Source organism: Parus major, chromosome 2, assembly GCF_001522545.3.
Source record: "Parus major isolate Abel chromosome 2, Parus_major1.1, whole genome shotgun sequence".
In the NCBI taxonomy this organism is placed as follows: domain Eukaryota; kingdom Metazoa; phylum Chordata; class Aves; order Passeriformes; family Paridae; genus Parus; species Parus major.
Genome location: NC_031769.1, coordinates 43,920,170 through 43,933,555, shown reverse-complemented (window position 1 = coordinate 43,933,555; position 13,386 = coordinate 43,920,170). Strand labels below are relative to the sequence as shown.

Below are 13,386 nucleotides of genomic sequence, written 5' to 3'. Positions count from 1 at the left end.
AGATATAACCCTATGAAAAGAATAAATAAGAATCATTGAAAAACAAGTAAAACAAAAGCTTTTAACACAGTGTGCACGTACATACTTTCATTCTCTCTGTTTCTCAGAATTAGTAAGTACCTTACCATTTCCAATTGCTGATAAAAACCACTTATAATATTAGAGTAACACAAAAGTCTAAACAAAATTTAGAGGTTCCACAAAACAGACTAAGCTGCAAGAATACTTATTCATGACATGCTGACTTACTCTTATATATATTTATGTTTAAATATCTTGCTACAGGAAAAAAGAACACACTTATTGCATACTTATTCAGGAACTCAACCAAGAACATCTATGAAAATAATTTTGAGCCAAGACTGGAATTTTAAAAAGAATCACAATACTGGGCTCTATATCACCTTATTTGCCACTTCTGCCTCAGATTCATAACTCAAAATAAAACCAGCCTGGTTTATGAAAATCTGACAGGTCAATTATAAACCACAAATCTAAAAGACAAGTAAAGCAGTGATCTAAACCATAAAATTTTTGAACTTGCACATACAACATATTTAAGTGTATTCCCAATATATGCCTTTTAATAAATTTAAAATTTGAAAAAAATGTGTGTTTCTGCTGCTCACACCCTGTACAAGGGTTTGACTAAATTAGACTAGGTGCTCAAACAGATACTCTTTGCAGTTTCAAGTAAATAATCTTTATGATTTTTTTTTTCAGTCTAGATGGAAAAAAATGCTTGTTCCGCCACATTTTTACAGAATGTGCAAGACGCAAAAGGTAAGAGATTATCATGTAGATAGGAAATGCCTGAATTAGGCAAGTCAAACTGGCTTCCTCAGGTAACCTGATGGAACGATCCCAGAGATTCAATGGGATGACTAGTTTATCTTAATCTCCATTATTCCCTCCTACCATGGTACTACATGGGCAATGTTGTGAGTGGAGCAAGAGAGCAAGTGAATTGTCTCCACGTTGCTCCTCCACCCACAGCAGGCATGCTACTCTGCAGCAATGGGGTGAGACACAGCACTGTTTCTGCACAGAAGGTCAGGCAGGAACCCCAGATCCCAGCACAAAAGCTGGTGAAGGTGAGGGCTGTATGACTCAAGGAGGAATTCTGGCATGGAAAAGTGTTCAGTAGCCCAAGATGCTGCAATCTTTGCTTCAGGATGGAGACCCCAGGCAGCAGATGATGGCCTTCCCATAAAACGAGACCAGCTAAGGAGTCAGGGTCAGGGAGAGTGATGAAAGAAGAGATTTTTGTCCTTATGGAGTTCTATTATCTCCCAGAATTAAGAATGCCAATGCTTGGTAGTATCACAGCCCACACACTCAACACTGTCATGCTCAGTGGCATTTTGAACCCTTATTAGGGCTCTGATGCATGATAGCAAGATAAACCACAGAGCCAAAGCCACCAATTAAAGCTCTACAATAATGCTAACAATATAAAACCAGGCAGTTTTGTTCACAAAAGAGCTAATAAAGCCTGATACCTAGAAAAAGCTGAGCACACACTGAAATCTTTTCATCAGAACAGGCATTAATTACATCTCTCTCCTCTATCTGGCTGCCAGTATTCATTACAGTGGTAGAACTCAATATCATTAAGGCATCTGCCTCAGCATTAAATAGGACTAAAATTGGCCAATGGATTAAAAAAGTAAATAGGATAAGGTTGGACAGCCTGTCAGAGAGAGAGCATGACAGAAAAAGCCTCATTTCCACAGGAAACCAGGCAGAACAGAAAAGAAAGCAATACACATCTCTCTGACAGCTGTAACAAATTAAGGTTCTCGTGCACTGCCTGCCAAAGGCTATTCTATAAGGAGTCAAATGGCAAAAGGGATTGTCAACTGGACTTGTAATTTGAAGCCAAAAGGCTCTTCTCCACATTCTTTCCTTGGAAGCAAAACACAGGTTTCATATGAAAGAGAGATGCTGCATAACTCTGGTGAGCAATTCAACCTGTCTGATTTGAGGAAAATTAGCTGAAAAGTAGGCACTGGTTTACTCTGACTCAGCAATACCAAGAAAACCTTACTTGAATGTAACTCCAGCTGGACTGTCATCCTGAGGGGATGATTAACGTGGTCATCAATATTGATACACTGAGAAACTTTGTTGCACTGAAATTCAGGGTGGTACAAGCTGAACCTCAAGGCATCCCAAATTAAAAATCTCAGGCTTTACTTTCAGGACGTTCATATTGCTTGGTGCAAGAAGATTGTCAGAATGTTCTAAGGAAAGGACAGGCAGCCAACAACAGCTGATGGTCTCATGAAGTGAAACTGGCTTCCAAAAAGACAACAGCCACCTGTGCAGAAGCTATTTCTAAGAAGGTCAAACTGCCCAGTCATTGCAAATATTTCCCTTCCTCCCCATGCCTCAGTTTCCCCCAACAAAACCCAGCTGAGGGGGATGGGACAGCGAATAGAGGAAGAATGCCTCTCCCTCTCTGAATGTTGCACTCATGAGTGCTTATTTCCCCAAGGAGGGAAGGTAATGTATTCAGAGATGTATACACAGAATATGTGTGCAAATAAAACAAGCAACAAAATACATCTGCACCAAAAAATGTGCATGTTGAGGTAAGCACAGAACAGTGGGAACGACAAATTACAGAATTCATTCAGAAGTCACAACTGATGGGGCTCAGCTATTATGGTTATGTGTAACATAGTAATAAGCACCTGTGGGGAAGAGAACTCATGCTGTGTGAATGAATCTCAGATTGGGTTTCATTTTCTTTCTCGAGTGGTTGCATTTCACCGATTGCTTACAAGTACGAAAGAAGCAAAAAATACTCAATAGATATCCAACATGTCTACCACCAAAACCCATTCTGTCAAAGAACATTTTATGAGTTCCAAGTTCCAAATAAGTTCAAAAATATGCAGATGCATATTATATTTTTCTAGAAGCTTTTATCAGTGAATTTACACAGTTTGCATCAAAAAAGATGTAATTAATTTCAGTCAAAGCTTTGGGTGATAGACTCCCGGCATGTAATCCCCACAAACAGTCAGATTAGGAACACTTTCCATCACACTGTTTTGGATGTAGTTTTTTCTGTTATATTCTGAGGATGAATAGATGTCTTCCCTTCACCACCTATTATGATTTTGTGACTTTTTAAAACATAAATTAAATCACTTCCATTGGTATGGTTTATTTCTTCTTAATGTCTGGCAGATTTAAACATAATTCTTCAATGTTTGCCTGAACAATGCCTTCTCCTCTAACAAATTTTTTTAAACCAATTGGTATACTACACCTCCTAAACACAGAAATAGAATCTTTTTTGAGAAAAAAGAATTTTTGGTACGCTTCCCACCAAGAGGTATTACTGTGATTAAATACTCAAGGGGTGAGCCAGGTGGAGCTTTAACCTCAAGCTGCAAAGTCAACAGTAATATACACATTGACAACTTGCCAGAATAAGACAATACTGTGAAGTTAAAAAACCAAAACTAATGATGAGTTTTAAAAAAGGTTAAAAAACACATTACTAAATGTGTAAGTTTAGGGTGACTGAACTCTAAACCCCTAGGTGCAGCAATGGAAAGGAGTCCATAAAACAGGCAATTGGATTACAACTCAAAGCTAAAAAAATCCCCTGTTTTTCATTTAACAAAGAGAACAGTTCCTGGTGAAAACCTGATAGCTGGCTTCAGCTCCAAGGCAGAGTCTGTATAAGCAATTCTGTCTGTCAGGCTCCCCAAAATGCAGCTCTCTGCTCTTCCCTAAGTGCTTCTCTGAGCCAAGTTATTGGGCTGTACCATCTCAGTACCAGTCTCCCACCAGTTTCCATTTCAGGAGTTTAAACCTGGCAGCTTAAAGGCAAAGTCCAGCTGGATTGGTTCCCGTTTGCTCTGTTCCCTTCTTAAGTGATGGACAAATACAATTTTTCCTGCTGTTTAAACACCTTTTATCTTCCCCAGTAGAGTAGAGGCTAAATCTATTCTAGTTGCCTGCACAGGCAAAGAAGAAAATGGAAGGACAACATTCCTAGATTCACCTCACTCCCTCCTGATGAACAGAGGAGCAGTGTTTCTGCAAGTTATCAAAGACAGGTAGAAACTTTCTCCTTTGGTACTACAGATGAGGGTTCCTGTTTCTTCTGTTTCCTGTCCTCTTAATTCAAATTACACCTATTTCATAGAATAACCCATGTTTTATCCATTGGCCTTAGAGCCTTTTTTACTTCAAAAATTAATGAATGCACAGCACACACTGCAAAGTGCTTTTCTCAGGAGTACAGCGGTCTGCTCAACTGGGTAACTGGTTGTCTCTCTTTCTGAACTTGTTTGCACTATCTCACTTCCCAGAGTGGATTCAGAGCAGTGCATGAAGGTCACTAATTTATTTTAAAACTGGTTTCAATCTTAGTTTGACAACTGTTAAAATACTGTTTCCTTCCACAAAAAAGAATGCCTTCAAACATTTCTGTGTTCAAGCATCCTTAATATTCACCTACGCATAACAAGCTATTGAGGCCTTTTGCTAAGCACAAAATCTGGATTTCTGCATATTTCAGGGAGCAGATGAACAAGTTCTCATGCATCCATTTCCAGCCTTTCAGAGAGACCACTTTTCCTACTGCACCTTATGTTTTTGCACTCCCACAGTCAATCCAAACTTGGTGTATTGGGCTAGGAGTTTCCTTGGGTTACAGAGATCACCTAAAAATACAGGTTTTACCAATATCCTCTAAGCTACAGTGCTGAAGGACAAAGAGATTTTCATATTAAGTGGAAAAAGTGTATGAAGTATTCTAATCTCCACTCTCCTTAAACCTGCCAGATGTGCACCAGATGCCAGAGCTGGGGTAAAGATCTTTTAATCTGTGGAGAACATGACAGTCTCTTACTCCTTGATTACTAGTACAATGAGGAGGAGTCACAGGCTGAAAGTGACAGAAATTTCTCTCCCATTCAGGTCTTTAATTTGATGTTTAAGGTCTTAGACTGTGATGACTACAAGTAGTTCCCACCTCAGCCCTTACTTCCTCTCCTCTTCACTCAACCTCTCAAGCCTCCAGAAATGGACCAGCCAGGTTAGCAAAATGATGCTAAATTTAGGAAAAACACTCACTGGAAGTTTTGTAAGCCTGACTCCTGATCTGAGAGAACGAGCCAAAATTGCCAAGGAGAGTTGCTCAGTGTTTTGTCCCTTCCACATTTCTTGTGTCCCAAACTGTGCAAACAGGGGAGAAGCTCTACGCTGACAGGGTCATACACCTCTTTCACCTGTAGTACACAGTAAGAACCAAATTCTCCCAGCAGGCCTCCATCACTATTTACTCTCTAAGGGTTCAGTGCTTATTTTTTTATTTTTTTTGCTGCCTCTCCTTCTAAGGTAGTTTATTCTCCATCAAGACAGGCATCTAACATAACTTCCAGATTGTAATATACCACCATCCCTTTTGTCTCTTTTATGTCTTTACTAGATTTCCCCTAGTGAAACTCTAATTGCTCTTTGAAAAAGTGGAGCACAGCACAGAACTATAGCAAATGCCAAGTTAATTCATTATCTTATAATCAAGGCCTCTTTTCCTAAGTTCTTATCAACACTATCAGAAATATGCCTCGTGCTACATTTAACACTTAGCACATGAAAGTGTCTACACATTGCTAGTACTGTCAAAAAGCCACACTTAGCACACATGCAAACATACCACTTGCATTTGGGGAGCCTTGGAGGAGCACACATCACTTAAATCTGGATATCAGTCCAGACTTAAGTCTGGATATCAGCAGTAGCTGACATTTTCGGGAGGATTAGACAGCAAGGACTGTACCATAAATGGGGGAGGGAACAGAAGTAATGTCAAAAACAACCCAAGGCAAAAAAGCAAAACACAAATTTTTCGGGGGGAGATAGGGGGAGTCAAGTGCTAAGAAACTCATAAATAGTTATGAGTAAGTCACTTATACAAAAATCAGGAAGATTGATATTTCACAGTCCAATTACTCCAACTGTGGCTGTGTTCTTTTACTTAAGATCTTACCAGCATCTCTTGAGATTTTTTTTCACTCTTCAGCTTTCAATTTCTATAAAATTAAATTTCGGTAATATTAATGTATATTCCTATCAAATCTCACTTTTTATATTTTTATTTCTTTCTCTCTTCAAAAGTAGAAGTAAACAGTGATGATGTTGCATATATGCTACTGCTCTTATCTGGGGACTATCTCTTTCTAAAAATAAAGAAATCCATCACAGTGGAAACACTGCTGATGGGTTTTTACCTTTTTTTTAAGATTTGCAAACAGTTCTTACACTGGGAAAACAATTGCACTAACACCTTTGTATTTCTTATTAGATACCATAAAATAAATGCTGTGAAGACTAACCTATGGAAGTTTTGTGCTGTTGAACCAATTAAACTGTTGATAGAATGAGAAAAATGCCAACATACTCAGCACATACCCTTGTCAAGAAACATGGATCAGGCACTGTGTTTGCTAGAGAGAAAGCCAGTCAAGCACCAAGACAAATTGTAGTGCACTTTCCCCAGACCAGTACCTAGTTTGTCATACCAGTCTCTATCCTAATCTGTTAATTTCATGCTGAGGTGAAACTGTTTCACAAAATGAGTGACTGCTGCTGTCTGACTTTATAGACACTGTGCTAATGGCTATAAGGGGAAGTTTCCTTTTCTTTTGCCATCACAAGCACTGTTGGTCAGCTGGACTTGACTGACATGTCAGAGCGTAGATAGAAAAAGTAAATACTATACTGGCATTATTTTAAATTCCTCCTCACTTCATAAACCCACAAATTGTCAAGGGACATTGCATTTAACCCCATCTTCTTATGTCATGTTGGATATCACAGGAGCACAGATTGTGCACCACATTTAACTGATAGGCTTTGAAATCTTCTGTGGGGAAGTAGAGCAGCAAGGGTGAAGCAGGTTTTGAATTATAGAGGAGATATTCTGGGGAGCTCTGGGTACATTGGAAATCTCCACATGAAAGCTGAAATGATCTTTTTCAAGACAGTGCCATGAGTATGGACTTCTTTGCCCTCCCATTCTTTTACTGCCACATGGGACATTTGAAAATAAAGCTGGGTTTTGACATACTTCCCCCTCCCCAAGCTCACTCTTCTTTCTCATCTGCTCTCCTATCTCAGTTACAACTTGATCTGCAGTAAGGTAGGGTAGTTTGAGGTGAAATAATGTGTCTCTATCAGGGACAAGCACTCTTGATGCAGGTTAAATCCTACAGGACCTTCTGGTTCAATCCTGGGTTTGACTCTGAATGATCAAAAGGTATCCATCCATACTGGACATCAACTGCAAATAATGATAAACTGGAAAGTTTTCCCCTTTTTTCCTTATTATGTCCATATTGAACCACTAACCATGACAATCTGAGTGATTTTTTTTTTATCATTTCACCAGTATATGCCACAGCCCTACCAATGTGACTACAAAATGGTAAATTTAAAGTATTATTTAAAATAGCATTTTGGGGCACTTGGATTACAAACATGTAATACTTTGTGTTGTACTTACTACCCTATTAAACTTTGTAACAACCTAGCAAAGCATCATTAGCTTTACCACCTTTCTTATTTTGCCTCCCTTTTTTTTCCTTTACCACATTTGATAGTGATTTTTAGTTACACAAATACTTGCTACATTTCCCTTTATCTCATTTCCTCTCAATAAGTCTCATTTTGCTCTCCCTGAAGTGCATTCCTCACTGCCCATCTCCCTGGAGACCTTTTTCCTATCAGGTCCTGACTTTCAGTACAGGTTCATTCCTAAAGAATGATAAATACAGACAAGCATTCTTTAGAATAAAACACTTTTCAATTCAAAAAACCCAAAAATATTTAGTGAAAATATTTTTTAAAATGTACAACAGTGTACATCATAGTTACATGCAATACATTCTTTGCATCACTGGTGGCATCTATGAGTCTGCCTTTCTTAGGAATCCTTTTTTATGCTCATATTAGCTTGAAAAACTTCCTTTAATAATAGAAACAGTCCTCCTACTTTAAACAGTTCTCTCAGTACTCCTTCTGGCTTGACCTCATAAAGCACAATTCATAGCCTGAATAGTGTACAGCAGGAGAATAACTGAGACATTGGCTCTGAAAATCCCTGAAGTATTGGCTATGAGTCATTCTTCCCTCTTCCTGGCTGGACTTCTAGCAATGCAGGCCTACAAAGATTTGCTCTAGAATCGCTGTTGTTACTTGACCCTTCCCCACAGATCACACAGCAGAATAAACAAGAGCAGGCAGCAGAGCAGACAGCAGAGCTCGCTAAGGAACTGGGTCTCACGGCCTGACAAGTCAGTGCCAGACAACCGTGAGCGTGTTGTTAGAAAGAACAGCCCAAAGATGTTCATCCTGGTTTGTGTACAGTCAGGATGAGTGATGCTGTGTACTCAAGGCCCTTCTGCCCAATGAAACTGGCTCTGAAATCTGCCCATCCCCACCACTGCCACTTCTGAACCCAGGTAGGATGAGAACACTGGGAAAGCTATGTGCACAAAATTCTCCACGGGGAATGCAACATAGACAAATCAGCATGTAGCAACAACCACAGGAGCCCTGATGTAGCACAAGAAGACAGAAGAAGGGATTAATAGATGCTCAGGCCACCCATGGGCTTGTTTCATGTGAGACTCCTGTGAAATCCTAGCATCACACCACAATGTTCCCATTAGCTTGGTCTCAGAGTGAATTCTTTGTGACTGGAGCACTCAACACTGTATTTTCAGTAAGCCTGCATGTATATAGCTCTTCTATTCACTTCCCTAGTCCAGCTCCTCTTCACACTGCCAATGCACCTAACACATAGTTAATGCTGTTCTTCAGTATTCCACACAGACTGCAACTTAAGCAGCTTTAAGACTGCAAGCTCTGCGAATCCAAAGTCAGCATGTGTCAAAAAAATATCAGCTTGATATTTTTGCAGATTTAAGCATATAAACAATTGTTTTCTTAACGTAGAAATTGTTTGCACTTTCCATGTAGGTTTTGTCCGTTTGTTTTAAAGACAAAGACTTAGATGCTTAAATTTACCACACACCTGCACTGTACACAAGAAAGGTATTTTGGCAGACAAAAGCTATTTTCACAGAATATATATTATATTTAACATGATGGGTTACCCTGGTGTGTTTCATATCAACAATATGAATACCTTCTAAATGCAGTACCATACTGTTTCTTACAAACCAGACAAATGTCTGCAAAGGCCCAAGAAATATTAACAGCAAATCCACCTCCTCATTGAAACACACATACTTTGGGTAGTCCTTCAAAAAAATACTGGCATATACTATTTTAACAGTAACACCTGTATTTAACAAAGACACCATCTTCAGTTAACATTTTTATAATACTTTGTCTATTTTACAGTTGATGTTCTTAACTTAATCCAGAACTTTTCATTACGGGAACGTTTCTGCAGTTTAATTTAATACAATGCAAAATTTTTAATGCAAAAAATTTAATAACATACTGGTATTTTAAAGTATAAAATAATATACAGTAATGGACTGAAATCAGTAAGCAACCACAAAAAGAAAATTAAACCCCTAATAATTCAGAATTTATTTAGAAAATAATCATCTGTATTCTGTAGCTGTGACTAGAAGTTGCCACTATTTAATTTTAGTGTGCATATGTGTGTGAGCATGCATACACTTATAGCTAAACTGCATTATTCAATATCCCTTGCAAGTGAAAACCAGGATTCTCATCCACCTAGTACTCTCTATACCCCATCCCCATGGAAACATAGTAGTATGGATTGTCCTTGACAAGACAATTTAGCTAGAGAAGAGGAAAGCCAGGTTACCAGACAAATAGCATATTAAGGAACTAGAGATAAATTAAAGTCCTCTTGTGCAGATGCTCCTGCAGCTCTATGAATCCCAGTAAATCTTCCTTAGCCCTTGATAGTATGCCTCACCCCAGAAAAAGAAAGCTGAAGTCAATGAACTATCCCAGAGGGAGATGGACAAAGGGGAACCTCATAAAGCTGTAATTTTCATTCCTCTTCTTGGCTTGTTTGTGCTCTTTGATCTTCCCAATCAGCTATCTATCAATTTGACATGCAGCAAACATACTTCAGTGGGGTGTTTGTGGTGAATGGCAAAACAACTGAAATAACATAAAAAGTTTTGAAAAATGGAAATTCACCTAATTCACAATAAGAACTCAGATTAGGAGGTGCACATTTGGAAAAGACAGAATGGTTCTTCACTGTTTTTAAAACAATGTGTTTTGAATTTTAAAAATGTCATTTTGTTCTGACTTTTTAGCAATTAAAGAGTTTCAAATACTATTATTCAGTTCTTCTGTGGATAGTACCATTCAGATTATCTGATGACCTGATGCCTCTCTCCTCTCCCTTGAGCAATTCCTCTCTTCAAAAACAGCAGACAGGAGACATCTCTGTCTGCATCTACTTGCAGAAGGAATCTAGCTTGTGCACACACCAAAACCAGCCTGTAAACCATGCTGTACTAAGTGAGGAGGAGGAGTAGGCTTGCTTGAGAACTGTAGCTTCTGATAAGGAATTATCTTTCTTTTAAAAGAAACCATTGGGCCAGAAGACTGGTGCATGGGCTTTTGAAAATTTCCATTGAAATACCACTAGAAGTTCAATGTATCATAAACCCACCTCATTTCGAGACATATTGTGGATTGGTATACTTAAAATTTAGCTTTATAAAGGATTCTCAATAGGACTCTAATTTGCACCAGTTAGTTTGAAGCACCTTTGACCATAATTGATTTAATCCTCCATAGCACTGCATTGTCTCACAGCAGTGTCACTCTAGGAATTTCATCAACGCTGTGGTCCAGGAAGACATTGGTAATGGAACAAGGAAATAAAAGCTACGCCTTTGTAGCTGTGGCCTGAAATACTACCAGAGGATGGTCAGACTGGCAGTTTGTATTCAGCAGAAGAAAACAGGTACAGAGTAATCTATGAATTCTCTCAGGAAAACACAAACACATTTTCTGCTACCTAGCAGATGTCTCTGCTTCAGTTAATTCCTCCTTCCCTTACCTTGCTTTCAAATGAAACCAAGCTCAACCAAGCTGCTTTCCTCATAGGTAAATGTAGTTTGGATTTACCTTCTGGACTGAGAGTCTGTGGGCAGAGAAGTGTAAGTAGATAGTCCCCTCCTAAAGCCTTCCTCTACACTGAGGCACCATCACCACAAACCAAACCTGCTTCTGGTGTGTGACTGTAAGTGATTTAAAATTAAACACATCAAACGGAGAATTACTGCTTTTAAAGTAACAATTTGTTCTCAAAATAGAACATTTATTCTTCAGGAAAAAAAGAAGAGTGACTATGAAACACTAATTTTTCAAAATAACTAAAATATAAAAGCATTGGCATGCCCACAAATTCAGGACTTCAAAACTTGCATGATTAAGTCATCACAAGGGACCATCTCTGTAACTGAAATATTGGTTGATTTAAAGCAAATATCAAAATGCATTTAATTAAATTGCAAGTGGAAAAGGATCCTTCAGTAGCAGGCAGAACAATATAATTAAAATTTACACAATTGTACAATTAACAATTAAAAATTCTGGTGTTGCCAAAATAAATATTTCTTTTTAAGACAGTAAGTGCTTAGTTTAGTTTTATACATTTAGTTGCAAATAGGACTATTTATAGGACTAAGGAGTAACCAACTTGATGCTTAGAGGGTAAGAGAAATGCAAGTGGAGATCTCCTTCAACACAGTTCTAAAATTAATATTTAACCAAGATTTTACTGTTTAGAAAAGGAAAAACGATGTTTTCTATAAAAACTCCCTAACCATGGGGGTGCCTTCCCATTCCTTTCCCTTCCAAAGAAAGCAAAGTGACCACCATTCATTTTCTGTTTGTTTGCTCACTTCCTCCCTATGCCACACTTTTTAAAGGTTTGACACTTTCATGTATTTTCTGTTTAACTCACAAACACCCTGGAAAAGGTGCAAGTTAAATTCAGAAAATATGTCATAGAGGGTCAAAGGTGGACCACAAGAACCAAAAGGCAAGTAGTTCTCCCCACAAGCAGGGGTGGAAGAAGCACGTAATCAAGAATTGTTGGCAGTTTAGCAGCCGTTTCTATTCAGTCAAGAGTAAGGAAAATGTAGTCAAATACTGAGATAGCAAGATGTTGGTTTTCTTCACACACAAGGCTATATGATTTTTCACACAGTTGTGTACTTTGTACCTAAATGTTTCAAGGTGGTTTTAAACCACCATTGTAGGCTAAGGGTGCAAACCGCAGTTACTGTGGCAGTATGTGTAAGTCAGACATAAAAAAGGCAGTATTTTAGAACTTACAGCAAAACACAAAAATCTTCTAAAAATCTTGATTGATAGGTGCTTATTTTTATTGAGAAAAATGATTGCACAAATTCATTCCTAAAGCAAACGTCTAATTATACATAACATTTTTTTGAGAGCTCAGAAACACAAACAGGAAATGCACCAATAGTTATAATCAAGAACTCATCCCTTGAGAGGGGACAATAAAAAGAAAAAAAGAAAATAAAAAGCTTTAGAGGAATTCAGTATGCTGGCTATATCTGTGTAACTACAAAAGCCGATAAAACAAAAGCTTTGAGTACAATCAATAGTTTACAAATCAAAGCAAAGCCCTACTTCAAAAACCAGAAGCAGACTTGAGAAGAGCAGCTGATTTATAAAAAAACATTATTTGAAATCAGCAAGGAATTAAAGCAAAGTACTTCTCTTTCTGCTATATAGGCAAAGTATGCACAGGCCCTAATACACACAATGAATTATGGAGAAAGCTGTAGCATCTGAAATATTTCCTCCTTGCAAGAATCTCTGAGGTTACAAAGATCCCCTTGACTGCAGCTCAGTCCAATTCGGAACAGTGCCACCACAATCTGTGCCTAAAAAATACTTAAACCACTCTACAAATACATTTAAGCTCCCCAGCACACTTAAAAAACTGAATCTCTAACTTGGCAAAAATACCAGTTAAGGCCTCACATGGGACACATCAACATCAGTTACACTCAATAACTAGAAAATGAACAGACCAGGATCAAATAACACTCAATAAATAAATAATTAGAGTGATGCTATAAAAGCTTGCAGCAGTCTGAGATTTTTGGCCCAGCTAAACCCCAGAGCACAAGCCAAGCATTGCAAAGAAATAAAAAAGACCCAATGTCATTATTAGATTTGCTCATCTGTGCTCTGTATCCAGGACATATTTTTCAAAATTGCATTCTGAATGTTTTCAACCTGTCTGAACAGATACATGTGAATATTAGATCATACCATTCATGTACTGCAGATAACTCAAGTAGGGTGTTAAAGATCAGATTTTAGGTTCCTCAGTTATGAGAT

The 13,386-nt window shown here is 38.2% G+C and overlaps 1 protein-coding gene across 11 annotated transcripts in view; it reads right to left on the bottom strand.

The window, feature by feature from the left end:
• The window catches only part of MYRIP (myosin VIIA and Rab interacting protein), a 206,439-nt gene that overhangs the window by 112,831 nt on the left and 80,222 nt on the right, over nucleotides 1-13,386 (bottom strand). The gene's annotated exons all lie outside the window — the stretch shown is intronic.